Below are 17,592 nucleotides of genomic sequence, written 5' to 3'. Positions count from 1 at the left end.
TTTGATTCCTAGGAGCTTCCCCCAATCTCAGGTCCCTGGCATGTCCTTGAGATGCCCCTCAACTTCATTCTCCTGACTCTCTGGTCCTCTCTACTTTTCTCTCTCACACCTGGTCCTGAAACTCTCTCTCCCACATTTCCCTCCCCATCCTCTCTCCTCCATCTGCCTCCTATGACTATTTCATTCCCCCTTCTGAGATTCAAGCATCCTACATGGTGAGTTCCTTTTTGTTTAGCTTTTTTGGGTCTGGTCTGTGGAATATAGCATGGGTAACCTCTACTTTATGGCTAATATCCACCTATCAGTGACTCCATATCAGGCATGTCCTTTTGGGTCTGGGTTACCTCACTCAGGATGATATTCTAAATTTACATCCAATTGCCTGCAAAATTCATGATGTCTCTGTTTTTAATGGCTGAATAGTATTCCCTTGCATAGTAAGAAACCTAGAAATTAAGTAATGTGCTACAAAAAGAAAGCCTATGGCATTCATTTTTCATTCTTTACATAAACTTTGTGTTTAAGTCTACTATGTTCCTCTTCAAAATGAAGTGGACAATTACATAATCTTTGCTGTTAAATATCTTACTGTTTAACAAGGTTTAAGAAATTATTGTATAAAATAAAGTAGTTTAATTTTAATGCATGTAAAAACTTGATTAACTCTAATAAGTTTTTGATCTCATCAAAGAAGAAGCCTGATGAAATGATAAATTATTTCTGAGATACAGCTATTGCTCAAGCATTTTTCAGAATTATTTTCAAGATTCATTCTCAGTCTTATGAACATTCTAATGTTAAATTTATAGGTTTGCATGCTGCCCTCCAGTTGAACCAGCACCATTTGTTGAAAAGGCTGTCTTTTTTGCATTGGATGTTTTCAGCCCCTTTGTCGAGGATCAAGTGGCAATAGGTGTGTGGGTTCATTTCTGGATCTTCAATCCTGTTCCATTGATCTGCCTGCCAGTCACTGTACCAATACCATGCAGTTTTTTTTTTCTTTTTTTTTTTCTTTTTTTTTTTCCTTTTCTTTTTTTTATTCAATATAATTTTGTAACCCAGAATTGCTCCTGTCTAAAAAATATGGAGACAGTGTGGAGCAGAGACTAAAGAAAGGGCAATCCAGAGACTGCCCCACCTCGGGATCCATCCCATATACAGTCACCAAACTGAGACACTATTGTGGATGCCAAGAAGTGCCTGCTGACAGGAGCCTGATATAGCTGTCACCTGAGAGATTCTGACAGAGCCTGACAAATACAGAGATGGATGCTCACAGCCAACCATTAGAATGAACACTGGGACCCAATTCAGGAGTTAGAGAAAGGACCAAAGGAGCTGAAGGGGTTTGCATCCCCATAGGAAGAATAACAATATCAACCAATCAGATACTCCAGAACTCCCAGGGAGTAAACCATTAACCAAAGAGTACACATGGCGGGACCCATGGCTCCAGCTGCATATGTAGCAGAGGATGGTATTGTCTGGTATCAACAGGAGGAGAAGTTCTTGGTCCTATGAAGGCTCTATTCCCCAGTGTACGGGAATTGCAGGGCAGTAAGGTAGGAGTGGGTGGTTGGGGCCACATTCTCATTGAAGTAGTGGGAGGTGGTATAAGATCAGGTATTTCTGGAGGGGAAAGTGGGAAAGGGGATAACATTTGAAATGTAAATACATAAAATATCCAATAAAAAAAGAAATGATTCTAGGAAAAAAGAACAAATTATAAGATTGATGTTACTGTTCATATTTTAGTAACAAACAAGTAAATGTTCAGTTGAGTTTAATATGATACATATATAATATATAATAAACCTCAAATTGAATTCAATGTCAATAGTCATCCTTCAAAAATATATATGTTATATTGAATGGTCTTAGTTATAGTTTATATTTATTTATATATAAGAGTAATAATTGAAAATACATGGATTTGAGACAAAGGGGAGTATGGAAAGAGTAGGAGGGAGGACAGGGAGGGAAAAGATGTCAATACAGTATACATATAAAATAAATAAAATAAAAGAGAATAGGATAAAGTGATTTTAAGTAATTATTGAAAAATACTAGAAATCATTTTTCATATAAATCACACACACACAACACACTCACACACACACACATACACACACACACACATATAATATATTAACATGTCCATACACACACACTCCAAATGCCCAGTACCAGTTATTATATCTTATTTTGAGTTATTGGTTATAGGATTTTAACAGACTGCTAAAATAATATAAAAGAATGAATAATTCCCTAGGCTAATTTCCAGAGGTTGAAGTTAAGTCCATATTGCTGAAGACACCATAAACTGAACAAAGGAGTCAAAAGATTCAAACTGGATGTGACCCAAAAGACTCTTCTTTTTTTTTAATTTTTTTAAATTTTTTTATTCAATGTAATTTATTTACATTTCAAAAGTTTTCCCCTTTTCTAGCCCCTCACTCCCCGAAAGTCCCGTAAGCCCCCTTCTCTCCCCCTGTCCTCCCACCCACCCCTTCCCACTTCCCCGTTCTGGTTTTGCTGAATACTGCTTCACTGAGTCTTTCCAGAACAAGGGGCCACTCCTCCTTTCTTCTTGTACCTCATTTGATGTGTGGATTATGTTTTGGGTATTCCAGTTTTCTAGGTTAATATCCAATTATTAGTGAGTGCATACCATGATTCACCTTTTGAGTCTAGGTTACCTCACTTAGTATGATGTTCTCTAGCTACATCCATTTGCCTAAGAATTTCATGAATTCATTGTTTCTAATGGCTGAATAGTACTCCATTGTGTAGATATACCACATTTTTTGCATCCACTCTTCTGTTGAGGGATATCTAGGTTCTTTCCAGCATCTGGCAATTATAAATAGGGCTGCTATGAACATAGTAGAGCATGTATCCTTATTACATGGTGGGGAATCCTCTGGGTATATGCCCAGGAGTGGTATAGCAGGATCTTCTGGAAGTGAGGTGCCCAGTTTTCGGAGGAATCGCCAGACTGATTTCCAGAGTGGTTGCACCAATTTGCAACCCCACCAGCAGTGGAGGAGTGTTCCTCTTTCTCCACACCCTCTCCAACACCTGCTGTCTCCTGAATTTTTAATTTTAGCCATTCTGACTGGTGTAAGGTGAAATCTCAGGGTTGTTTTGATTTGCATTTCCCTAATGACTAATGAAGTTGAGCATTTTTTAAGATGCTTCTCCGCCATCTGAAGTTCTTCAGGTGAGAATTCTTTGTTTAACAACCCCATTTTTTAATAGGGTTGTTCGGTTTTCTGGAGTCTACCTTCTTGAGTTCTTTATATATATATTGGATATTAGGAAGACCTATCAGAATCACAGCAGACTTTTCACCTGAGACTATGAAAGCTAGAAGGTCCTGGACAGATCTCATGCAGACTCTAAGAGAACACAAATGCCAACCAAAACTACTATATCCAGCAAAACTCTCATTCACTGTAGATGGAGATACTAAGATATTTCATGGCAAAACCAAGTTTACCCAATATCTATCCACAAACCCAGCACTACAAAGGATAATCGGAGGAAAACACCAATACAAGGAGGGAAACTTCACCCTGGAAAAAGCAAGATAGTAACCTTTCATCAAACCCAAAAGAAGTTAAGCAATCAAATTTAAAAAATAACGTCAAAAATGATAGGAAGTAACAATCACTATTCCTTAATATCTCTTAACATCAATGGACTCAATGCCCCAATAAAAATACATAGACTAACCTGGATACGTAAACAGGACCCTACATTTTGCTGCATACAGGAAACACACCTCAGGGTCAAAGACAAACACTACCTTAGAGTAAAAGGCTGGAAGACAATTTTATAAGCAAGTGGTCTCAGGAAACAAGCTGGAGTAGCCATTTTAATATCAGATAAAATTGACTTTCAACCCAAAGTCATCAAAAGAGACTCTGAGGGACACTTCTTGCTGGTCAAAGGAAAAATACAACAAGAAGAACTCTCAATCCTGAACATCTATGCTCCAAATGCAAGGGCACCCTCTTTCGCAAAAGACCCTTCTTTAAGATTTAGCTTCCATACTACCAGAGTTAATATGCAAGCTTATTAGGCAAGAAAAGCAATCTTTAGTTCTACCCAAATATGAAACCTTTGAATCACAACCATGACAAAGCATGGTAGGATATCTATAAAGGTACAACAGTGTCACTTACATCATGGTAGTAATTATATTTTGTCTATTTGGACTTAATGTTTACTTAACAGCAGGGAAATTATGCTTGATTCTATAAATCCAATGTCATGGATCTTAGAGTGAACCTTCAATTTCCAGGTTCCTCAGATTTTTAATTTCTAAATGCAGTCTACTTACCTGTATACCTAAAAATAGATGTAGATCTCACCTCTCAACAAAGAAGCTTCTTTTTGTAGCAAAAAGGGAATGTCACAGAAAGCCACAAAGACTGATGAAAATGATGCACCTACAACGTAATTCCTACAATTTAGGCCTAGGGAAAATAACAGGAGAGAGGGCAGAAACAATGTAAGAGCCAGGGGACCAGGAATTCTTCCATGGTTGTGGCTTCTAGTCAGGACCCAAGTTGATTCCCCAGACAACTTATCCAATAACAAGTGTTCACCCTACCAATGTCTACAACCAGGCAAAGCTGATAGGATTCAGCCAGTTGAATTTCTACATTTATTCATGTATATGTATATACATCAGCAATTGTTAAAGAAGAGTCCCCGAATTTGAAAGGGAAGTAGGAGGGGGAGGGTTAAGATATGGGAGGTATAGGAGGACGAAGAGGGAAGAAGCAAATGATAGAAATATATTTTAATTAAACAAATATTAAAGAATGACTAGGGAGTGTTTCAAATGTGTAGAAAAGTATGGTGACTTATGTAACTGCCACTAAAGAAAGTACTGTCAAAATCATGCAATGATAAAGTTCTTTTTCATATTTTTCTCTTATTTCAAATACAATAAATATTGAAAATATGGTTGGTATTCTGTTATATGTTTGACCATTTATTTCTTTTGCTTTCCTTCAGAAGAAACTGAAATCTTGGCCTTAATGAAAATCCTGTCTATCCATGTCATTTCAATTGCTTAGTGTAACTGTGGTGTTTATTGTCACCATGCTTTAATTAAATGATATTTTAATGCATATATCCTTAGAAAATATCCTCTTCTTATTTAAGACAATTATTGAGGTAACATATATTAATATATGTGGCATTATATCATCAACTGTTTCCATTGCTCTAGCATATTCTACTGTGTTGATACTTACCCTTATTCTATTTTAGGTCTTCCAAATTTATATTCTGGAAAATAAAGCAAATATTCCATGTTCATCTGTATAGGCATGCTAGATATTTTTATATGTACACCTTAACACCTTAACATAATTAGTACACTTTTTAATATGCAAATTTCCTATTTATTAGATTCTTTTCCAACTTTATCAAAACTATTCATCCAAATTATTAATATTAAAATTATTAAATTTTAATTTCCACATTATTTTTCAAAATTATTTCTGGGTAGTGTCATTTTAGAGAAGTGTATCATTCCTTTTTTTTTCAGCCCTTAAGAAATTAATATTTATTCCATTGTGTGTGTACACATATATGTGCTTGTCTTAGGGTGATTGTGGACGTGCCAGTGAACAACTTTGTGGAATTGATTTTGTCCTATTACTACGTGATCTCATGGCTAGAACTCGGGTTTTCAGTTTCCATGGCAAATGCCTGTATCCATGAAATCATCTTGCCTGGCCCTGCTTCAGTCTCTGAAGTGCTGGGCTCCAGATCTGCATCTCCATGCCAGGATAAGACGTCCACACCTTGAGTTTGGCTCTTCCATGCTCATCGCCTCCTTGGGAGTGGCTGAAGAGTCAGGTGAAGGTGCCTGCTCCTGGGCTGGCATTCCCAGAGAAAGCAGCCATGGTAGCTGTGCAGAAGCCCTGCTCTGTTTGGCCCTCCGGTGCTTCCTCCTCTGTCCCTCCCTCTGCTGGCCTGTCATGACGGAGTCAGCCTTGAATCTGGCCCTACTCAGATGTCTCCTCTGCTCTTCCTTTCTTGCACTGCTTGGTAGGATGAACTTGGCATCTGGGGGAGGCATTTGGAAGCCACCTGCCGTTCCTTCATTGCAGCACTGTAGGAATTGCAAGAGGGTGACTTCCCTGTTGCTTCTGCTTCCCTGGGTCACTCAGCGCTCCACGAACCATGCACCCAGTGACCAAGCTTGCTTCAGCTCAGTGGCTTGAGCCCTCTGTCAGCAGAGCAGGCATGTCCAACAGAGAATCCGGCAATATGCGAAGCAGACAGCAATTTCTCTCTAAACCTGGTAGAGCTGGTGAGAACAGAAGCTTCTGTGTTTTAGTCTCTATTACAATGTAGTTTTCCTTTATTAGTCTTAGCTTGCTATTTTCATATTATTTTGTACAATCTTTCTCACCTGTGGCTTGCCTACCACATAGTTTTTATTAAATTTGCTTAGGTACTATATCTCAGTCAAATTTCTATCGCTCTGATAAAATACCATGACCAAGGTAAATTATTTCAAAAGGCCTTTAATTTGGGGCTTACAGTTTCAGAGGGTTAGAGTCCATGACAACAGTTAGGAAGACGTGCCTCTGAAGCAATAGATGAGATTTCACATGTTGAGAAACAACCATGAGTCAGAGAGATACAGAGGCAGATACATAAAGAGACGGAGAGAAACAGAGAGACAAAGAGACAGAGAGATGGAGACAGACTGAGACAAAGAGAAAGAGACCTATAGAGAGACTAGGAATGGTAGGAATCTGTAACCTCCAAGTCAGCATCTAACAACATACCTATTCAAACAATACCACACTCCTATAAATACCTGAGTAGTTCTAACAGCATAGAAAGAAGAATGCAGGTATATATTTTCTTTTGCAAAATATATCCCGTCCAATACCAAATATTTCCATAGTCTTTCATGATTGCAACACAATTTAAAAGTCCCGCCCACCTCAAAAAAAAAAAAACATTAAACCAGAATTCCTCCTATCACAAGGAAATGCAGGGAGAAAGAGTGTAGCAGAGACTGAAGGATTGAGATTGCCTCATCCCAATGCAGACACCAAACCCAGATACTACTGCTGATACCAAGAAGCACTTGCTAACAGGAGCCTAGTAGTATAGCTGTCCTCTGAGAGGCTCTGCCAGAGCCTGACCAATACAGATGCAGATGCTCACAACCAACATCAAACTGAGCAAGGGATCCCAATGGAGGAGTTAGGGGAAGGACTGAAGAAGCTGAAGGGGTTTGCAACCCCATAGGAAGAACAACAATATCAACTAACCAGATCCTCCAAAGTTTCCAGGGACTAAACCACTAACCAGAGTACACATGGAGTGATATGTGACTCAAGCTGGATATGTAGCAGAGAATGGCCTTATTGTGCATCACTAGGAGGGGAGCCCCTTGGTCCTGTGGAGCCTCCCAGGGTAGGGAAATGCTAGGGCACTGAAGCAGGAGTGGGTGGGCTGGTGGGGGAGCACCTCATAGAGGCAGGGGTAAGGGGAGCAGATGGAGCTTCGTGGAGGGGAAACTGGGAAGGGGGTATCATTTGAAATATAAATAAATAAAATAACCAATTAAAACTGGGGGGAAAGGTCCAAAGTCTCTTCTGACACTCAATACAATGTTTTAAGTATATCCACTCATCATGTAATAAAAACACAAATGGCAAAATTTTATCATACAAGGTCATAAAACAAATAATGCCATTATAAAAAGGAGGAATGGGAACACTGAAAAATTCAAAACTAAAGCAAGACCAAACCTCACCAAGGCCATCTCTGAATTCTGCAGTTCTGATGTCAAAGATTTAGAATGCTACAACTTTGTTGCTTACAATATACTTCCCTTTTCTCTGGTCCCATCCTTTATGTGTAGCTCTTCCCCCTCTCTCTTGGCCCATTCTCTATGTGCAGCTCCCCTCCCCCCTTTCTGGGCCTATTCTCTATGTGCAGCTCTATCTGGAAGATTTGTTATGACTGACATTTCCAATATTTTGGGGGTCTCTAAAGCAATCCGTGCTTCATTTTCACAGCTTCATAGCCTGCCTCAATGCAGGGCCTTTTCTTATACATGCCTTGTTTCAGCAATGCCCCTTATACACATGGAACTTATTCCATAACCTCTTTATTTATGCATCTTTTATTATTCTAAAGCCATATCTATGTATATAATACTCCCAAGCATGAATATCCCTTAGAGTTGAATCTTGGCCCCCTTAAAATATAGGCCTTTCTTTAATCTTTTCATCTTTCAACATAAGCCTGGGCTTGAACACTAAATTTCCTGATATTTTATTTGCTTAAAATTGTACAGTTTGTGTTTTTATTGCTCTTTTTTATTGTAGACCTGTGGAAACATGATTACTAGTAACCATGTAATAGTGCTAACATTGGGCTGTCCTGAAAAATCCTTAGATAAGAAAATTAAAACAGTACATTTCAATTAAACTTCAGGCAGATTCTTAGGATAAGGATGGAAAGCAACCATATTTTTTGCAACAATATATTATAAGATGATCCACCAAACCCCACCTACACTGGTCAATCACTTTTGTAGTCCAAAGTTTCAAAGTCTTCCACATTCTTCCAGACTGCTACAACAATAGTTTACACATAGTTACCAATTTCTGTTTTAGCTATTTTTCTACTGCTTTGATAGAACACCATGACCAAAGAAGATTTGATTTTAAGCTTAAAGTTTTAGAGGATTAAAGTCATCAAGCAGGGAGCATGGTAGGTAAGCATGGTTATGGAGTAGTAGCTAATAACATATTTTGAGACACAATCTTGAGGAGAGAACACATTGGGAATGTCATAAGTACTTTGAAACTTATACCAGTACCACCAACCTGTGACATAATCCTCCAAAAAGGCCTTCTAATACTTCACATTCAGTGTCACCAACTAACTGGGGATCAAGTGTTCAATTATATAAATATGCAGATGCCAATTTCATTCAAATCCCTATAGATTGTTTTATAGGACTTAAGCTTTATCAATTGTAAATATTTTATTTTAGATTGTACCATAAGTTTTCACATTATTTATGTTTTTTAGACAAAACATGGAGAAGTCCTTGAAGAACTAAGGGAAAGCACAACAAAACAGGTGAAGGAATTGAAAAATAACATCCAGGATCTAAAGAAGGAGGTAGAAACAATAAAGAAATCACAAAGGGAACATAGAAAACCTAGGAAAGAAGTCAGGAGTCATGGATCCAAGCATCAACAACAGAATACAAGAGACAGAAGAAAGAATCTCAGATGCAGAAGATACCATAGAAAGCAATGATACAACAGTCAAAAAATGAAAAATGCAAAAAGTTCTGGATGCAAAACCTCCAGAAAATCCAGGACAAAATGAGAAGACCAAACCAAAGGATTATATGTATAAAAGAGAGTGAAGATTTGCAACTTAAAAGGCCAGTAAAAGTCTTCGACAAAATTATAGAAGAAAACTTCAGTAACCTAGAGAAAGAGATGCCCATGAACATACAAGAAGCCTTCAGAACTTCAAACAGACTGAACCAGAACAGAAATTCCTCCTGGCACATAATAAACACCAAATGTACTAAACAAAGAAAGAATGTTAAAAGCAGTAAGGGAAAATTGTCAAATAACATATAAAGGTAGACCTATCAGAATTACACCAGACTTCTCACCAGATACTATGAAAGCCAGAGAGCTTAGGCAGATGTCATAAGACCCTAAGGGAACTCAAATGCCAACCCACATTGCTGTATCCAGCAAATCTCTCAATTACCATAGATGGAGAAACCAAGGTATTCCTTGACAAAGACAGATTTACAAAGTGTCTTTCCACAAATACAGCTCTTCAAAGGATAATGAAAAGAAAACACCAACAAAAGGAGGAAAACTATACACTAGAGAAATCAAGAAATTAATCTTCTTTCAACAAATCCAAAAGAAGATAACCACACAAATATAAAAATTGCATCAAAATAGCAGGAAGCAAGAATCACTATTCCTTAATATCTCTTAACATCAATGAACTTAATTCCCCAATAAAAAAACATAGACTAACAGACTGGATAGTTAAACAGGACCCAAAATTTTGCTGCATAGAGGAAATACATCTCAGTCTCAAAGACAAACACTACCTCACAGTAAAAGACAGGAAAACAGATTTCCAAGCAAATGGTCCAAGGAAACAAGCTGGAGTAGCCATTCTAATATCCAATAAAATAGATTTTCTACCAAGAGAAACAAAAAAAGAAGACACAAAAGAACATTTTATACTCATCACAGGAAAAATCTTCCAAGAACTCTCAATTCTGAATGACTATGCTCCAAATACAAGGGCACCCTCATTTGTAAAAGAAACTTTGCTAAAGCTTAAAGCACACATTACACCCCACATAATAATTTTGGGTGACGTCAACACCTCACTTACCTCAATGAACAGATCAGGGAAACACAAATTAAACAGAGGCACAGTGAAACTAACAGAAGTCTTGGACCAAGTGGATTTAATAGATATCTATAGAACATTTCATCCTAAATCAAAAGAATATACCTTCTTCTCAGCACCTCATGGTACCTTCTCCAAAATTGACCATATAATTTGTCACAAAACAGACCTCAACAGATATAAGAAGATCGAACTAATCCCATGCCTCCTATCAGATAACTTTGGAGTAGGGGTGGTCATCAATAACAACAAAAACAGAAAGCCCACAAACACATGGAAGTTGAACAACGCTTTACTCAATAATACCATGGTCAATGAAGAAATAAGGAAAGCAATCAAAATCTTTTTAGAATTAAATGAAAATGAAGGCAAAACATACCCAATTTTAAGGGACACAATGAAAGCAGTACTAAGAGGAAAACTCATAGCTCTGAGTGCCTTCAAAAAGAAACTGGAGAGAGCATACACTAGCAGCTTAAAAGCATGCTTGAAAGCTTTAGAACAGAAAGAAGCTAATCCAACCAAGAGGAGTAGAATGCAGGAAATCATCAAAATCAGGGCTGAAATCAACCATGTAGAAACAAAAAGAACTATACAAAGAATCAACAAAACCAGAAGCAGGCTCTTTGAGAAAAGCAACAAGATAGATAAACCTTTAGCCAGACTACCCAGAGGGCACAGAGACAGTATCCAAATTAACAAAATCAGAAATGAAAGGGCAGAAATAATAATAGAAACTGAGGAAATTCAAAAAAGCATCAGATCCTACTACAAAAGCCTATACTCAATAAAACTGGAAAATCTGGAATATCATTCTAAGTGAGGTAACCCAATCACAAAAGAATAAACATAGAATGTAATCACTGATAAGTGGATATTATTAGCCCAGAAGCTCTGAATTCTCAAGACACAATTAGCATATGAAATGATACCCAAGAAGAGGGAAAGAGAGGTCCCTGGATCTGAAAAGAGTTGACCCAACATTGTAGGGGAGTACCAGGACAGGGAAATGGGAGGGGGAAGATTGGGATATGGGCAGGGGGAAGAGGGCTTATGAGACCAATGGGGAGGTGAGAACCAGGAAAATCTGGATGAAATGGAAAATTTCCTAGACAGATACCAACCAACAAAGTTTAATCAGGATCAGATAGAGCATTTAAACTGTCCCATAACCCCTAAAGAAATAGTAGTGGTCATTGACAGTCTCCCAACAAAAAGAAAAAGACCAGATGGTTTTAATGCAGAATTCTATCAGACCTTCAAAGAAGGCCTAACACCAATACTTTTCAAACTATTCCACAAATTAGAAACAGAAGGAACACCATCCAACTTGTTTTATGAAGCCACAATGTCATTGATACCAAAACTACACAAATATCCAACAAAGAAAGAGAACTTTAGAACAATTTCCCTATGACTATCTATGCAAAAATACTCAAATTCTTGCCAACCAAATCCAATAACACATCAAAACAATCATTCACTATGATCAAGTAGGCTTCATCCCAAGGATGCAGGCATGGTTCAATATATGGAAAACCATTAATGCAATCCACTACTACATAAAAAAATCAAAGAAAACAAGACACATGGTCATTTCATTAGATGCTGAAAAAGCATTTGACAAAATTCAGCATCCTTTCATGATAAAGATCTTGGAAAGAAGAGAAATTCAAGGTCCATACCTAAAATAGTAAAAGCAATATACAGCAAGCCAGTAGCCCAAATCAAACTAAATGGAGAGAAACTTGTAAATTCCCACTGAAATTAGGGACTACACAAGGCTGCCCTCTCTCTCCATATTTATTCAATATAGTACTTGAAGTTCTATAATTTTGTTGTCTATAAATAAGACAACAAAAGGAGGTCAAAGTGATACAGATTGGAAAGGAAGAAGTCAAAGTATTGCTGTTTACAGATGATATGATAGTATATTTAAGCGACCCAAAAAACTCCACCAGAGAACTCCTACAGCTGACAAACAACTTCAGTAAAGTGGCCAGGTATACAATTAACTCAAGCAAGTCAGTAGCATTCTTATACTCAAATGATAAACAGGCTGAGAAAGAAATTAGGGAAATGACACCCTTCACAATAGCCACAAACAATATAAAATATCTTGGTGTGACTCTAACCAAACAAGTGAAAGATCTATATGACAGGAACTTCAAGTCTCTGAAGAATGAAATCTAAAAGGACCTCAGAAGATGGAAAAATGTTCCATGCTTATGGATTGGCAGGATTAATATAGTAAAAATGGCCATCTTGCCAAAAGCTATATACAGATTCAATGCAATCCCCTTCAATGCTCTTCAGTGTTAGAAAGAGCAATTCTCAAATTTGTCTGGAATAACAAAAAAAAAAAAAAACAACAACAACAAAAAAAAACAATGTAGCTAAAACTACTCTCAACAATAAAATAATTTCTGCGGGAATCAGTATCCCTGACCTCAAGCAGTACTACAGAGCAATAGTGTTAAAAATTGTATAATATTGGTACAGTGAAAGACAGGTAGATCAATGGAATAGAATTAAAGACCCAGAAAATAACCCACACACTTATGGTTACTTGATCTTTGAGAAAGGAGCTAAAATCATCCTGTGGAAAAAGGGTAGCCTTTTCAACAAATGGTCCTGGTTCAACTGGAGGTCAGCATGCAGAAGAATGCAAATTGATCCATTCTTATCTCCTTGTACTAAACTCAAGTCCATGTGGATCAAGGACCTCCACATAAAACCAGACACATTGAAACTGATAGAAAAGAAACTGGGGGAAAACCTTTAGCACATGGGCACAGGGGAAAACTTCCTGAACAGAACACCAATAGCTTATGCTCTAAGATCAAGAATTGACAAATGGGACCTCATAAACTTACAAAGTTTCTGTAAGGCAAAGGACACTGTCAAAAGGACAAAACAGCAAAAAAGAAATTGGGACATGTTCTTTACCAACCCTACATCTGACAGAGTGCTAATATCTGAGATATACAAAAAACTCAAGAAGTTAGATCCCAGAGAGCCAACTAACCCTATTAAAAATGGGGTATAGTGCTAATCAAAGAATTTTCACCTGAGGAATATCGAATGGCTGAGAAGCAACTAAAGAAATGTTCAACATCCTTAGTCATCTAGGAAATGCCAATCAAAACAATCCTAAGATTTCACCTCACACCAGTCAGAATGGCTAAGATCAAAAACTCAGGAGAAAACAGGTGCTGGTAAGAATGTGGATAAAGAGGAACACCCCTCCACTGCTGTTGGGATTCCAAGCTGGTACAGTCACTCTGAAAATCAATCTGATAGTTCCTCAGAAAACTTGGCATGATACTACTGGTGTACCCCATTTCTCACTCCTGGGTATATACTCAGAGGATTCCCCAGCATGTAACAAGGACACATGCTCCACTATGTTCATAGCAGCCCTATTTATAATAGCCAGAAGCTGGAAAGAACCTAGATGTCCCTCAACAGAGGAATGGATACAGAAAATGTGGTATATTTACACCATGGAATACTACTCAGCTATTAGAAACAATGAATTCATAGAATTTTTAGGCATGTGGGTGGAACTGGAGAATGTCATCCTGAGTGATGTGACACAATCACAAAAGAACATACTTGGTATGCACTCACTGATAAGTAGATATTTTCCCAGAAGTTTGGAATACCCAAGACACAATTCACATATCAAATGATGCCCAGGAAGGAAGGAGAGGCCCCTGGTCTCTAGAAATGTTCTGTGCAGCAGTGTAGGGGAATACCAGGACAGGGAAGTGGGAAGGGATTGATTGTGGAACAGGGGGACGGAAGAGTGCTTATGGGGCTTTCAGGGAAGGGGGACCCAGGAAAGGGGAAATCATTTGAAATGTAAATAAAGAATATATCGAATAAAAATATGCAAAAAATGGTATACATAAAAAAAACCTTTCTAAATTCATTGAAGGTGGAAATAAAAAATATTTTGTGATAAAATCAGAGATTTACATGGAAAACATTTCTGATAAATAGAATTATTAAAAAAAGGAAAACTAAAAGAAGAATGATAAATTGTCTTTGTGAAATCTAGCCCTATGTGCAATAATTATACATCTATAACTAAGAATGTTACATTTATATAAATGTGTTTACCAATCCTGTTTCTTCCTAGAATAAAGAACAAAGTTTTGGCATTAGGTTCATGGCTATGCCATGGTCTACATATAGTATTCAAGAAATTATGGCTTCCTAAGCTCCTTTTCTTCTGGGGCTTTGCAGGGAATCTTATGATGGATAATGATTTGTAACAGGCACTCAGCAGCTGAAGACATCTCTCTTTATCTCATGTTCTTTCCAAGGCACCTTACTCTTTGGAGGCCATGTAGACCATGAGGTTCACCACTCTGTTGCTGTAGCTATATTTATTATCATACCAGGAAATGGGGTTTTAGTTGTTATTGAAAAAAATTCCAGCCATAACATCAAAAGTGGAAAAGTGGGTGTCATTAGCTCATAGGAGATAACGTGATTTTCAGTGTAGCACAGGTAAGTGTTTAATAGGCCCTTCAATGTCAAGTTCATCAGCTTCTTGCTGTCATCAAACTTGAAAGCACTCTTCAGATAATATATCTGATTCATGATGAATGATGGACACACTGGGGCTATAGTAACATCGAAGACCATCAGAGTGATCTACTAGTTCAGCTCTGGGATGACTGCCTACAGCTTTGGTAGCATCAGTGGATGCAGGGATATTTGAAGCAGCCTTATGGCTATCACACCACCACTTCCCATAGCGGCATCCACAGTCTTCTGAGTGGCAGAGATGGCACGGCCTTTGGTCATGGTTCCTTCCACAATTCCAAAGTTGTCAGTTATTACCTTGCCTAGGGAAAGCTAACTACTTGGTGGTTCAGAATGAATGGCCGACAATCCTCAGTGAATTGCCAGAACACGAGAAGGCACCAAAAGTCTAGAACATATTGCCAAAGTTAATATTTTGCCAAGCAGAACAATTCAGTAGAAAGCAAGAGAAGCTGGTTTGAGTCAGTCAGCTTTGAGAGGATTTTGAACCAGTTAAAGATCTTTTCCCAATCTGTTGAATTAAATAAGCCAACAGAGTACAGAAAGAACTAGAAATGGGAAGCATATTCAGCAATAAGTCTCAGAGACCAAAAATATGTTAGGCCTAGAATAGATTTTATAGAGGCAGTAAGCCTTGTAGATGGCAATTATATCAGGTGAATAAAGGATTCTTTTACAATCAGAACCTGAGTCACCCCACTTGATGTTGGCATGGTTTGGCTCCTGAATGATGGAAATGGCCATCATATTTATGACAAGTTTTCTATTCTCAGACTTGCCTATGCTGTGAAACTTGCTGTGGATAGAATCATAATAGACATGGAGACCATGGTCACTGATGGAAACAATATCTACCTTGTCAGAACTGAAGGCAACCCTGATAATCAGGTATGGGGCTGCAAAGCCTTTGGCTCCTCCAATCCTCTCTCCAACTCCTCCATTGGGGACCCCATGCTCAGTCCAATGGTTGGCTGTATCATCTGCCTCTGTATTTGTAAGGCTCTGGCAGAGCCCCTCAGTAGACTGCCATAGCAGGTTCCTTTTGGCAAGCACTTCTTGTTATACATAAGAGTGGCAGGGTTTGGTGACTATTTATAGGATGAATCCCCAAGTAGGACAGTTTCTGGGTGGCCTTTCTTTCAGTCTCTGTCCCAAACTTTGTCTGCATAATTGCTCCTGTGAGTATTTTGTTCCCTTTCTCAGAAAAATCAAAGCAACCACACTTTGGTTTTCTTTCTCCTTGACCTTTGTGTGGTCTGTGAGTTGTATCTTGTTTATTCTGAGCTTTTGGGCCAATATCAGTGAGTATGTATCATGTGTGCTCTTTTGTGTTTAAGTTACTTCTTTCAGAATGATATTTTCTAGTTCCTTCCATTTACCTAAGAATTTCAAGAATTCATTGTTTTTAATAGCTGAATAGTACTCCATTGTGTAAATATACCACATTTTCTGTATCCGTTCTTGAGTCTATCTTCTTGAGTTTTTTTTGCATACATTGGATATTAGCCCTCTATCAGATATAGGATTGTTAAAGATCTTTTCCCAATCTGTTGATTGCTGTTTTGTCCTATTGACAGTGTCTTTTGTCTCCCTTTGGGATTTCTTTATTGTTTCTACTTCCATTTTTAGATCTTGGATGGTTTAATTCAGTTGTTTCACTTGTTTGTTTGTGTTTTCCTGTATTTCATTAAGGGATTTTTGTGTTTCCTCTTTGAGGGCTTCTACCTGTTGACCCATGTTCTCCTGTATTTCTTTAAGGGATTTATTTATGCCCTTCTTGAAATCCTCATCAGCATCATGAGATGTGATTTTAAATCTAGATCTTTCTTTCCAGTGTGTTGGAATATACAGGACTTGCTGTTGTGGGAGAACTGGGTTCAGATTGTGCCATGTTGCCATGGCTTCTGTTGGTAATATTCTTGCATTTGTCTTTTGCCATTTGGTTATCTCTGGGGTTAGCTGGTCTTGCTGTCTCTGACTGTGGCTTATCTGTCCTGCAAGCCTCTGTATCTATACTCCTGGGAGTCCCATTCTCTCTGTGCACACAAGTGCACAGGCAATCCTGGGAGACCAGCTGTCTTGTGGTGGTATTTGTGCATTTGGTTATCTCTGGGGTTAGCTGGTCTTGCTGTCTCTGACTGTGGCTTATCTGTCCTGCAAGCCTCTGTATCTATACTCCTGGGAGTCCCATTCTCTCTGTGCACACAAGTGCACAGGCAATCCTGGGAGACCAGCTGTCTTGTGATGGTATTTGTGCATGTAACTCTGTGGCCCAGGATTAGCTCTGCACTCTCAGTCTCCACAGTCCTGGGAGGTTAGCTATCTTCCTGTACCACTTGGATTGATATGGTGCATGTGGCAGCAGATGGTCCCCAGGTGGAGACAGAAACTGGAAAACTTCTGGATGGGATCCTCTGAGCAGTAGTGGTGATCCTACATGTGCTCTCAGGCTACTCCTCACCCCTATGGAGGGACCAGTGGAGGAAGGTGAGGATGAAATGGAAGGGAAATGGTATTTGGGAGGGTGAGAGTTTTGGTGGTTGCTGGGTAGCAAGTCCAGCT

The sequence above is a fragment of the Apodemus sylvaticus genome, chromosome X, assembly GCF_947179515.1.
Source record: "Apodemus sylvaticus chromosome X, mApoSyl1.1, whole genome shotgun sequence".
In the NCBI taxonomy this organism is placed as follows: domain Eukaryota; kingdom Metazoa; phylum Chordata; class Mammalia; order Rodentia; family Muridae; genus Apodemus; species Apodemus sylvaticus.
Note: the sequence above shows the minus strand (reverse complement) of the source record.